General features: G+C 36.6%; 1 pseudogene; it reads right to left on the bottom strand.

Moving 5' to 3' along the window:
* Window positions 1-10,326: 10,326 nt before the first annotated feature.
* Window positions 10,327-13,097, bottom strand: LOC128566712 (NEDD4-binding protein 1-like; annotated as a pseudogene).
* Between the last annotated feature and the right edge of the window lie 934 nt (window positions 13,098-14,031).

Raw genomic sequence — 14,031 nt, 5'->3', positions numbered from 1 at the left:
TACAAGTCTCAAAGGGGAGATGAGCAAATCTCAAAACCTAAAATAATTTTAGCATGAAAGATTCTTCAGGTTAAATGTGCTTCTTTTTAGCTAAAAAAAAAAAAAAAAGCTGAAGATGTGAGTGCCACATTTTGTTTTATAGCTTCACATTACTTCACATTCATGTACTTATTACCTGTTGAAACCCGAACAATTAACTTGTAAATCCAGTGATGTCAACTTGTAAAAGCCAGCTGACCATGTACTAGAAATTCTGTTCAACTTGGCATTACCTAGGTTATCTATTACATATTTTGTTCTCAGGCTTTTAAGTCCTAAAATCTATGTATATCTTCATTTCTAAGTTGATTAAACTTGGATTGGTTATCTTGTCATATTTTTTTCCATTGAAGCTATCATTAAATAATATCCAAATATCTAAAGACTCAAACAAAGATGATTTATTGATATACTTGAATACTGAGACACTTATATGACGCTAAGATATTAATTGATACCAAAATACGAATTTATTTTATGAACTAGATTTCTAAAGGGAAGTCGTACTAATTTCCTAGGGTATTCTGCTTTCAAATTTTGTTTTTTATTAGAAGTGTATTGGTTGAAGCTTGACTTAGAAGCTTGAATTGTTAAGAAGTTTGGTTTCAGTTTGATCCTTACTTTGTCCACATGCTAGTGATGTGACTTTGAAAAAGTCGCTGAATGTTTCCATATTCCAATTTTGTTGTCCATAAAATGGGGTCAGGTTTGCCCATCGTCAGCATGATGATTGTTATAAAAGTAAAAGTCAGCCTCATTAACTCACATTTGAGTATTGAATACGTTGCCGGTATACTACTATAATCTGGGTGAATAGTGGTGAATCAAATAGGCCCAATGACTCTTGCTCTGGAGCAAACAGAATGATGAGGAAACAAACAAAGGACTAATAACTATGTAAATAAATATATACAGTGGCCTTCTGCATCTGTGAGTTACATATCTGTGGATTCAGCCAACTGTAGATTAAAAATAATTTAAAATATTGCATCTGTCCTACACATGTACAGACTTTTTTTCTTGTTATTGTCCCATAAACATGGCAATATAGCAACTATTTACATAGCATTTACATTGTATTAAGTGTTATATGTAATCAAGAGTTGATTTAAAGTCTACAGGAGGACGTTCATAGGTTATGTGCAAATATTGTGCCATATTGTATCAGGGACTTGAGCATGTGTGGAGTTTGGTTTCTGCAGAGGTTCCTAGAACCCATCCCCACTGATACCAAGGGATGACTATAACTATAAATGATAAATTCTATAACGAACTGAATGGGACCCAATGAGTGTCAGGAGTACAGACAATCTGCCTTGGACCAATGTGGTTAATTCGTATTTCTAAAAAGCAGTGATATTTCAGCTGAGGCTGAAGGTACAGGGTAGAACCAGCTTCTCAGTAGTGGTAAGAAGAGTGGGATGATCAGAAAATTCAGTACGAATTAAGGAACAGAAGTAGTCAGGTTGTTAGAGATTTTGTAGACCTGAAAAAAAAAAAAAGGTCAATCTTTCTAGACTGAGTTGAAGGAGGACAGAGAGAAAACAGAGAGAGGAGAAAGTGAATTTTAATCAAGAATGAGTCTTGATATAAAAATATGACTCTGGCTCCCATACAGAAAAACGATAAGGGGAAGGCAAGACTGGGAGTGACACTGATGAAGCTACATGCAAAGGGCATATGTAAAACCTCCCCCATAGTTATCAATAAATTATAATGGTTATCTTTGCTTAGAAGTATTTCATGTATAATTAGAAATTCAGCATCATCATAAAGTAGCTAATAGGTTTATAGGTCTTTGAACTGAAGGTCAAATTATCGATAGTCTTTTCACTTGCTGCTACAATCTTGAGTACTTACTAGCATATTTTATAAAACCCTGGTATTGATAGTATCAAAATTTACTTTAACCTGCACTCTGCTTTTCTTCAATTGTCTTTTACAATTCACTTATTCATGCCTAGGAGGTTCATTATCACATTATTCATAACTAGTTCTCTACAATTAGGTCTAATGAATCTTTCTACAATGTATACATACGTATCCATCAAAACATCATTTTGTACCCCATAAATATACATAATTATTATTTGTTAAAATAAAACAATAAAAATAAATAAATATAATAGTACTATGTTTTAAAATAAATTTCTCTTCTCTTATTTCTCGGAGAAATTATTTTCCTATTTCATCCTAAGGAAGCAATCTATTATTTTTTTCTGGGAACTAGCATCTCCCCTTATGCTATTCTCCTAGGACAAGAAGAATTAAACATTAATAGTATATGTGACAACGTAGTATCTGTAAACATAATCTTTTTAAACTTTATATTTTTAGAGTTGCTTTATGTTTATTTTTAAAAGATTTTTTTAGCATTAATTGTAGTCTTTTTTCTCCCTTTCTCCCTTGCTCCTCTCTTTTTAAGTACTTTTAATTCAAAGGGAATGGTCTTCCTACACCAAGTAATCTTTCCATACTAAAATAAGACAACATGTTATTCTTGGTGTATTATTGTGCTAAAAATAATGTGTTGTTTTTTTTTTTGTTGTTTTTGTTTTTACATTTTCTGTCTTTTTGCTACTGGATTTCTAGAAAATAGAGCCTATATTATGCCTCTGATTTTTTCATTTCTTGCAAAGTAATTTTTCTTCACTATTTTGCTCTCATGAAGGTCATTACCTCATAAAGGTCATTCAATAGAGAAGTAATAGGCTATACTGCAAAATATAAATGTGTGTAATTAGTTCTACATTTTAAAAATAACATTATATTTATCATGAGATATTTTCTATTTTAGGGGACTAGGGGAGAATGGTCTCAAAAACAAATTATGTGGGTTCTAATTTTGGCTTCACTAATTACTTGTTTTTGTTATCACAGGTTATTACAAGTAAATAGATTGCAAGTTATTTAAGTTTTCATATCCTCATATGTAAACTTGGGATAATAACAGCACGCCACTTACTGAGTTGTGAAGATTCAATTATTTAATAAATTTAAATATCCCAGAACAGTGTTTGGTCCATTGTAATTCCTCTGTAAGTGTCAAGTACTGTCATTATTAATGACATTACTTATTTTTCCTTTTATGGTAGTAATTCCTAACAGATCTCCTTCCTTTCAGAGTGGAAAATCTTCATGGGTACTGTAGTATTTTGGCCATCTGCAAGTGCTGGTTTGGAAAAAATTCTTTCAAGTTTTTCAAGCATAACAAAGTTTTTTCAAAGTAGCAGCTTAATTTGTACATGTTCACTCCTGTGTCTCATATTATGCCTGGCAAATTGTAAGTGGTGAGTGAATATTATTAGATGCATGTATGAATGAATACCACTTAAAGTGTTTAGTCCAAAAAACTCTGGTACAATCTCAAATAAAATCTTAGAAACACTTCAAAAGGACTAAATGGTCACTTATTTATATGCTATTTGTTAGTTTTTTTTTTTTTAAATAAATGGAAGGACTTTATTCACCAGCTTACGGCATACAAGAATTCCAAATGGTGGCGGGACCCCCTGACTGGCTTGGTCTTTCCCTTTCTATTGACAGTCAAAAAGTTCCACTCTATAGGTACCCTTCTCATTGGCCAGTTTGAATCAAGTAGGAGATGCTATTCCAGCCCCTACAGAACTACAGGATTTCACAGAACTTGGAAATTTCCAAGTTCCAGGAAATTAAGTTTACAAATTTTCAAGAGCTCAGACACCATGGAGAGGACCCTGCAGGTGTATCCTTGTGGTCTCCTCGAGAAGACCTGTTCTTCTAGATCTCAACCTTTTCAGGTACCCTCTCTCATTTCCCCCTTTTGAGACTCCAATATATTTTAATTTGGGGTCTCAAAATCAGCTTGTTTCTGTAGGTGCCGATATTAATTACTTTTTAGTACTGAGGTCTTAGGGACTGTAATTCTTCTTGGGTTCTCTACACAGGCTTTAATAGTACTGAGGTGGTGGACTAATATACATTTGAGTTTTTACTTTTCCCTGAATCAAAGATAGTAAGAATTGTTTAACTATGTTCTTTCCTTCCCAGATCATGGAAGCTCCCATATCCAAAGTGTAAACAGCCAAGTAGTAGTTTTTATTTTCTCTTATTTTATTATTTTCTAATATCTGTTGGCACAAACGCTATTTTAAAATACTTTTCAGTTAACATTGCACTTAAGACATGCTAACTTTTATGATACTCAGGAGTTCACAACGTGTAAACACAGATTCCTATTTTCAGAATATCCTAATTTTCACAACTTATTATGGAAGATGCATCTGTCAAATTAAAATTATTATGGTAAAAAATAGCAATCAAACAAAATATTGTATTAGCACTTACTTCTAAATATGTATCAGGAGAGGTGACAACTAATGTCACTTTATTCATAGACTCACTTTCTCCCCCAGTGGATTTTTGAATCATGGTGATGAACGAAGTGAAGACATGGAAAAGTGATTAAGTCAAAACTGATTTTTCAGAGGGCGGCACCTGTGGCTCAGCGGGTAGGGCACCGGCCCCACATGCAAAGGGTGGTGGGTTCAAACCCGGCCCCGGCCAAACTGCAACAATAAAATAGCCGGGTGTTGTGGCGGGCGCCTGTAGTCCCAGCTACTTGGGAGGCTGAGGCAAGAGAATCGCCTAAGCCCAGGAGCTGGAGGTTGCTGTGAGCTGTGTGACACCATGGCACTCTACCAAGGGCGATGAAGTGAGACTCTGTCTCTACAAAAAAAAAAAACAAACAAACAAAAAAACCCTGATTTTTCAGAACAAAGCTCAGGAAATTTGTGAGAAAAACATTACAGAAGATCCTTTATCTTGGAATGTGCACACTAGTATGAATAGAAAGGTAGCTAGTTGTAGCAGAAAATGAAAAATTGTACTGTGGATTTTGAAGAGTTTGAGAGAGATTTGAAAAGGACAACAAAGAGATTTAAGGCAGTCTTTAGAGTCTGTAAGTCTGAGATGCACGAATAAAGGAGGGATGGCAGGAGAACAGAGATAATGACGACATTATTTTATTTTAAGTATTTTATATTTTAAAATATTTTCCTCATGGTATAAAATGCAATCTTCCTTTTGCATTTCCGAGGGTCTTTGCTAAATTAAATGATTTTATCATTACTTTACATTATTGAACTGCAATGCTTTTAAATATAATTCTATGCCAAGCCCAGCTTCAAAGCAAGAGTGAGGTAAACTTGCCTTATGCATTTTATATCCTACTTATGGAAATAATTGTTTAAGAAAATATTACCTAGCTCAAGAGTTAAAATATCTGGAGTAGAACATATGTAGACAGATTTGACAAGGCAGCTATAACAATAAGAAAGGAAAGTAGTTGGTAATGTAGTTAATTTCCCCCAGGTAAAGGTAGATTGTATTTGTTTTCTCACATATGAATGATGTGAAATGTATCCAAGTTAAGTGGCTACCTTAGTGATATTCTGTGGAAGTACAAGGTAAAGGATTTGAAAGTTAAGAAAATTTCAAAAATAAATAAGAGTAAGCAAATGTAAATTATTATTAGTTTTTTGTTTCCATGGGAGTTTAAATTTAAGCAAATAATTTTTAAATTAAGTTACTTTGGGATTATTCTAATTTTTTTAAATGACAGACTAAGTTTGAATTTAGAAAAGAATGGTAATTTTTTTAAATATTACTATTATCCATTGTCTGCATTAGAGTGATACCATCTTCCAAATATATCAGAATAACTTTAGTTATCAAGAACATGATACGTATTTTTCTCTTAGATAATTTTTCCTAGTCCCTGAGACCATTAATTTCCATTTCAGAATGGTTAATTAGATGATGATTTTCTCTCCCTTTTGATGATTTGATATCACGCACTGTCATCCTCCTCATTATGAAACTACCATGACTGTCTTGAATTTTCCACTAATAATTACAAGTACCTAGATAGGTTATCACCTTAAGTTTGCATGGAAACCATCCTTCTCAAGGCTTATCACAAAGTGACTATAAATTCAGTACTCCTGGATTGACAGTGGGTCTTGGGTTTTTCATGGTTTTAGTACAAGAGGAAGCAGGAGTGGGAATAAAAAAGATCATTAAGAGGGGTTCACAGGCATTCTCTGAACTTGGTAGTGAACAAGAAGCCAGAGCTTAACTTATGGGACATATTTTTTTTTTAATGGTCCCCTAATGTCACTGGAAATATCAGCAAAGCAGCAGAGTGGGAGAAAATGTGCCTTCAGAACACAGGTAGTCTGATTTGGCCAGGGTAACTTTTTAAAAATATCATTTAGTTATATGTGGCACTTTACAATTATTTTTCTTTTTTCTTTTTCTTTTTTCTTTTTTACTTGTATAAATTGTTAGTATGTGTGAGTAGATAAGAAAATATGAACTCAACAAAGTACTGAAATTTTCACTGAAAGTCAACAATTAAGTCATAGTTTAACATAACATTGTCACACTGTCATTCTTCTTTGCTGAAAGTTTTCTAAGCTGAAGCAAAACTGGACTAAGTTGACCTTACTTATGTATTCTGTGTGACTTTACCCACCTACCTTCTACCTTCTTAGTGCCTGTCTTGAATTAAAACTCTTGCTGTTAGAAAGCCCAATTCAATTCTATCACCCTTTTCACAAAGATTTTTCTCCACTGTGAGAAAATCCATCAACTTTACAATTTGCAAACTATGATTAAATTGTTCCCTAAGGAAAAAAATATATAAAAGAATAACATAAAATATGACACATATTTTATGCTCAGAAATTCTTTTTGTGTATTAAATAATATGATATTAATGGAGAGTTTCTGTGTCATTAAGTAAAACAGATTTTATTTTAAAAATTAAAATATTTAAGCTGGGCGTTGTGGTGGGCCCCTGTAGTCCCAGCTATTTGGGAGGCTGAGGCAAGAGAATCACTAAGCTCAAGAGCTGGCGGTTGCTGTGAGCTGTGATGCCATAGTACTCTACTGGGGCTGACATAGTGAGACTTTGTCTCAAAAAAAAAAAAAAGAAAAGAAAGGAAAATTAAAGTTTTTAATATGAGTGCCAGATATTTTGAAAAGTAGGGTCCATCATACTTTCAAAAAGGAAAAATTAGATCCCTTTCAAAGTCATTTAGTAGACCTAACAAAGTGTTAGATTTTCTCATCATCTTTATTTTTTCTCCTAATTTACACACTGAAATCAACCAATATGTGTTTATTAATTGTCCCCTCTTTGTCACAGACAGGGGTGGAAAATAAGATAGAAGAGAGAGATTGAAGAATACATCCCCAAATCAATTACATCATGGATGTTAAAAACCATGAAGGGTCTGAGATTTTACCTTAGTTTCAAACTAATAAATTACCTACCCATCGTTTCCTGTATCCTGACTGAAGATGTGAGACTTCTGGGTCAGAAAAACACTACTATTATTCATAGTACAATAGGGAGCATGAACATTCTAAGCATGGCAGTTCTCCCAACCTACCCGCACCAAAGTCTCCCATGGTTCTTAGGCTCAGTTAGATGCTACACATGCAATGGGCTTGCAGTAGAGCAGAAAACCTGCGATTATGAATCTCAGATAGTTTTATTTCTGTATCTTTATTCAGGTCATAAACACATTAAAAACTGACATATAATTCATTTTCTAAAAAAGCATCTATTTAAAGTGAGCAGTTAGTTTTTTGAATATTCAATTTATGCAATCATCACCAAGATCTATTTTAGAACATTTTTCATCACTTTCCAAATAAATCTTATATTTATCATGGTCATTTCCATTACCCAACTCTCTTCCAACAACCTCAGGCCACCACTATTCTACTTTTTTGTCTCTATAGATCTTCTTAACTCTGACTTTTATATAAGTAAAATCATAGACTATGTGGCCTTTTTTGATGGACTCCATTCTTTTAAGATGTTTTCAAAGTTTATCAATGCTGAGGAAACTCCAGTCTTATATTAGGGGAACTAGAAACCTGCTCTACCTTAGCCAAGAAAGATATCCTATGTTAATTATATTGGTAAAGAAACCTATCTGCTCTCTTTATAGTGGAGAACCTATCCATCTTCCAAGAATGTTTTCTGTGCACACATCCTTGAAAAGAAAGTTCAGGACAAATTTAATATTAGATATAGAGAAATCACATGCAGAATTGCTCACCAACAATTGCAACTGCACAAAATGCTAAGAGAAGGACAAGGTTTTATGGGAATACATACGAAGGTAATCAAACCCTGATAGGGTCTCCGGGGACTTCTATTTAAATTAGGACTTGAGAAAAAGATGACTGTGTTAGGAAGTGAAGGAACAAGAGAAAAATAATACTAGGCAGAAGCTCCATACATGTTCATTTATTTATCCTTGTCCAGATCATAAAATATCTTTTTAAAACAACAACTTTATTTATTTAAACACTGTGTAGAATAGTGAAAAGGAGGAAGGTAGAGACCATATGTCAGATATGGCTGGAAAATAAACCAAGATTGGAAGAATGTCATGAGATGAGACCACTATGGTGGGAAGATGACAGCATGCAGAACCTTCTAGGTAATGATAAGGACTTCCAAAATCATTTCAAAATAGTGAAATACAGTCGAAGCAATTTAAGCAAGTGAGTAAAATGATCAGATGTGTTCCTTCCATAAACAACTTCTCTGACTGTGATGAGGAGTCTGGTTTGGTAGTGTGAATATGAATTCAGGTAATCAGTTAACAATTGTCTGCAATAAATCAGATGATAGATAAAAGTAGTGTAACATGGAGAAGATGAGTGGGATATTTAGACAAAGTTTGGTAGATATCCAAAAAGGGGATGTTGAGGAAGGGGTTATGAATAACTGGATGAATCATGACACTGTTTACTGATCTCCAAATATAAGCAAATCTGGGGAAAAGATAATCAGTTCATCTTCAGATATATTAAATTTGAGTTACTTGTAGCTGTATTAGTCAGAGTCCTCCAGAAAAACATTATATATATATAATTATATATAAAATTTATATATATGAAATTATATATAAATTATATATAAATATGTATAAAACAATTATATATATTATTGGATTATACACACACGTCTGCACAATTATATGCATGTGCATGTGTGTGTGTGTGTATGTATGAAGATTTATTATGAGAAATCGTCTCCCACAATTATGGAGACTGACAAGTGCCCACTCCTATAATCAGTAAGCTAGAGATCAAGGATTGCTGATAGAGTAATTTTTTCAGACCCAAGGGTGGAAAGCTTGAGACTAAGAAAAAAACCTGTTTTTCAGTTGGAGATCAAAGGCAAGAAAAACCCAATGTCCCAGTTCAAAGGCAGTCACACTGGAGGCATTTTCTCTAATTAAAGGGAAGGTAAGTCTTCCACGCAGTCCTAGAACTGATGGAATGTCTATTCACAGTAGGATAGTGATTTACTCTAAGGAATCCATCAATTTAAATGTTAAATACCTTCTAGATACACCCTCACAGAAAGATCTGGACACCCAATAAGGAAATTTGTGTGAAGTTGACACATAAAATTAACCACCACACCAGCCAGATAGATAATGTAGCGGGATACCCAGCTCTAACAGATAAATGAGAAGAGAATTGCGGTACAATTTTGACATGTCTTTAGTTTGTCTGTTTATTTGTTCAGTCTTGTGCTTCCCTGTAGACTACACTGGTTTGCATCTTTACCACTGCAATGTCTTCCCCATCCTTACATTTCCAGGTGTAACCTGCTTTGCCAACCAGATATGTATTCTGTTGGGATGGATTATGTAAGAAAAGAAAGAAGAGAATATATCTAGAAAGTTGTGAGGAGTATAGTATGGGTAGAATTACTGAAAGATGTGCATAGTAGAATGTACAATCTACAAGAAAGTGGTACCAATAAAAAGAGATACGTTTTATAAGATTTTGAGGGGAAAAATGGTAGATAGAGCTGAGGTATATAAAAACTTTGAATGAAAAAAAAGTTCACATTCATATAAAAAGGAAAAGTAATTCAGTTTGATTTGCAATTATACTAAACTGCTTGGATCGTCTTATTTTGAAGATGACATATTGAGAGAGGATAGCTGAGAAGGGTGAGGTCCAGAAGAACAGGTCTTCTCAAGGAGACCACAAGGATACACATGCAGGGTCCTCTCCACAGTGACTCAGCTCTTGGGAATTTTTTTTTTTTTTTTTGTACACAAAACATTTTTTTTTCTATACAATACTACAGCGTTTACACTGGGAAGTGAGTCTCTTCACATTATGTTAGTTCCCGTCAGGCCCAGGCGCCAGCGTGAGTCAGATCAGCCGGCCCTGAGCTCCAGCTTCTCAGTGCAGGCTTTAGTCCAACACCATGGCAGAGAGCACATTCAGATCTTTCATGTACGGATAGGCCACCAGAATCTGATCAATTTTCAACCTCTGCTCTGAGTCGGGGAAGATCTTCAGGAGGGCTTCCCTCAGCTCGTTGGTCTCTGCAGAAGACCTCTGTGCTGGCATGGACAGATTCTGCTGGATGCTGGGAAGGTTCGGCAAAAGTGGGAAGTGGGGCTGCTGAGGAAGCCAGTGGCTTGGAGGGGCACCCTGGATCCAAGTGGGAGGCTGATGGTTGGAGCTGGTTGCCTGGGTAACAGGGACTCTGAAGCTGGGGTCAAACACACCCACATTTGGCAGGGCATTGAGTAGGGGCTGCATGCCTCTGAGAATGACTTCCTTCCGAAGAAATTCTTCTAATTGAGGTCCACTTCTTCCTAGAGGATCATCAGGAACCATAAATATGTCCCCCCACAAATGTGTACTGAAACAGTCTTTTTGTAATAATTTCTCTCCAAGAAATGGATTCAGTCACAAATTCTCTGAAGTTATCATTTGTTACAATTATGCCACCAGTTTTGTCTGCTAAGTGGAGTAGAAACCTGTCATCATGAGAGGCGATTCTTTCTCCAAACACCATCTGGGCAGGAGTTAAAGATAATATTCCGAGCTCCTGGAGCTGGGTTAAGAAGTGTTGTTCTGTGACATTAGGATCACGTCTTGTTCTCCACTGAGGGACAAATACAGTGATGTTTCTGTTGCCAAGCTTCCAAAAATATTCAACTGCAATTGCAAATCCACGACAAGAAAAGAACTTTTTCAGACCATGGGTAATTGCAACATTGCTCCCATCTATAACAATGTGCTTCAAATCCGTTCTTCCTGTTCATTTTTTAATTCCAGTTTGTATGGTACTTTTAGAGTATCTCAAAACCTCTGAACCCCTGTAACTGAGGAATCAATATAATCAGAAGGTCCTGCCAACTTTGTGTCCATAACTGAAGGTGATTGCTGGGGCAGCGGCATTGGTGGAATAAGGGGTGGACAATTTGGCTTAGCCTGAGGAGAGCTACAACATCCTGAATGTTTTTCACAGGGAGATTTCATAGTATTTGGAAGCAGGGGTTCTGCCTGATGCTGCAAACCATTTTCAGGAAAAGGTGGACTTCTGGGCTGGTGATTTGAAGCTCCCCTTGAAACAAAATTGACTTATTTGGGTCTTGATGGGGCAACAGAAGGTGAAAGGCCATCAGTTTCAAGGTCTACGTTACAAACATAGTTCCGGTTTGAAGCCCAGATTTCACATTTCTGTTCTATTGGCACTGTTCTAACAGTATTAATTTTGCAATTTGAGGTACATGGTTTAGCTTCTACTTTGAATGGCAACTGAGAACATTTTTCTCCTTTATTTTGCTGTGTGAGAGTCTGTGTCTTCTTTGGAGTTGAATCTGTTGTAATCTCATTTACATTGCTACAAAAACCTTTATTTTTGGTTTTGCTGGTCTCTGAATACACAGTATCAGGTGAAAATTCTCTGTCTTCTTGGAACCTTTTATTTTCTTTTTCAATTTCTTCTAAGAGCAATAATGGTTCGGTAGATGGCCCATATTCTCTAATAACCTTTTCAACATTTTCTTGGGAATAGCCCATGGTTTTAAAAAAGTTTACGAGGATGTTGTATTCCATTTCCTCAGAAGTGTCTTTTACATCTAGACTTAAATTTTCAGAAATGGTAGAAGTGAAACTTAATTTTCACTCAGATAGGCCAGTGATTACATTTCCAGCTGATGTCTTACCCTCAGGTAAAAGCTCCCCCTCTGCAATATTTTCCAGAGAAAACTGCTTCTTGGTACGTCTTTCTTCAGAATCAGAAAATCTCCTTTTGTGACAAACTCTGTCCTTGGAAAGCACTTCTTCATCTGGGGTGAGGCCATTTACCGGAACACAAAGCACATCTTGTGTACTAGAAAAGACTATGTCCATTTGTTTTGTAAGCTCAGACACAGGAGTCCCAGCTTTATTTCTTGTATCTTCCTGTAAAATAATTTCATCTCTGGAAACATTCAGCCCTGTGGCAGCATTCTGTGTAACCTCTGCTTGTTGAGAATCTCTAATTTCAATGACATTATCATCTCCTGTTTCAAAGAGACTCTCCTCACCTTGGGTGAGTGTCAAAAGTTCTTTTTTCAAGGAAGTGGGCAAAATCAACAAATCCATTGTATAATTGTCTGCACAGGCTTCAACAAATTGTCTGAATTCCCTTTTCACCTCTGATTCTTTCTGACTGCTGGGTAAGTTCTCATTATTCTCAAAGAGCTTTACAAACTGTTGAATGTGACTTCTAGCCATGACCACAGCCTCAGCACTGCCTCTGATGCCAAGCAGGCCAATGTCCAGAATGCAGAGGTCAGCACATGTACCCTGAATCAAGCTCTTCAGAAACAGGCTCTCTGCTCCAACAAAAATGCAGTGCATGGCCTGGGGTAACATTCTCTTTCTTCTAGTTCAGGTTCACAGATTCCTTTAATGTATTCCTGTGGCTCAAGGAGTAGGGCACTGGCCCCATATACTGGAAGTGGCGGGTTCAAACCTGGCCCTGGCCAAAAACCTTGGCGCTGTGCACCACCTCCTGTGCCCACGGAGCTGCAGCCAGATGCATGTGGGCAGCGGCTCTCCCCAGCTCCCCGAGCACGGCCAGGCTCACGCCGAACAGGCTCCATGTGGCCACGGCTCCGTTCCAGCAGCGCCGCTTTCTGGGCGGGCGCCCTGAACTCGTCCAGCACCTCCTGTGCCAACATGGCGGGCGCTGCCTCCTATGGCAGCAACGCCCCCTCAGCGTGCTGGCGGGGCACCAGAGCCCATCTGGCCTCGCCCCCACCCACCGCAGGCCACACTAGTCCATACCTCCTCCGCCTCCGCAATTTAGCAACTCAGCTCTTGGGAATTTATAAACTCAACTTCCTGAAACTTGGAAATTTCCAAGTTCTGTGAAATCCTGTAGTTCTGTAGGGATGGGAATAGCATCTCCGGCTTGATTCAAACTGGCCAATGAGAAGGGCACCTGTGGGGTGGAACTTTTGACTGTCAATAAAAAGGGAAAGACCAAGGCAGTTGGGGAGCACCGCCGTTTGGAATTCTTCTATGCCATAAGCTCCCAGCTGGTGAAAAAGCCCTTCCTCTTATAAACATGGTGTTTGGGTGCTCTTTCTCTCTGTTGGGCCTTGTCTTCCTGCAACAATATGGTCCTAGAGTCAAGATTTTGATCACAGTTTTTTAAATATGTTATCTTCGTATCAAAATATAATTATAGAAAAAGATTATATTGTTAGAAATGTAGGTTCAGCTGCTGGCAGCCTGAGGAGATGGTAGACTATGCTCTTGAAGACCATCTCATCTTTCTCTGTTTGTCCATTTGGTACCAAATTGGCCTGGGGATGTGACTTTACTGGCCTGTGGGCTGCATTTACAATATCACATAGGGAAAGAAAAGCATGAAAACAGAAGGAAGTCTAGGATTAACCCCAGAGAAATAAAAGAAGTAAATGAATATTTGGCATACAAAAAAATAACAGTCTTAGAAAGGGTAGTGAGAGGAAAACAAGAGAACCAGTGGACTGTATTATAATAGAAGGAAATTCAAGGAAAGATTTTAATGTTCCTTCCTTAAGCGTTAGCCAACGATCTAAACATTTTTTCCTTTTTTTTAAAAAAACTCTCTTCTTATCCTTTTAT

This window comes from Nycticebus coucang, chromosome 15 (genome assembly GCF_027406575.1).
Source record: "Nycticebus coucang isolate mNycCou1 chromosome 15, mNycCou1.pri, whole genome shotgun sequence".
NCBI lineage: Eukaryota > Metazoa > Chordata > Mammalia > Primates > Lorisidae > Nycticebus > Nycticebus coucang.
This window is presented reverse-complemented; position numbering and strand designations above follow the sequence as displayed.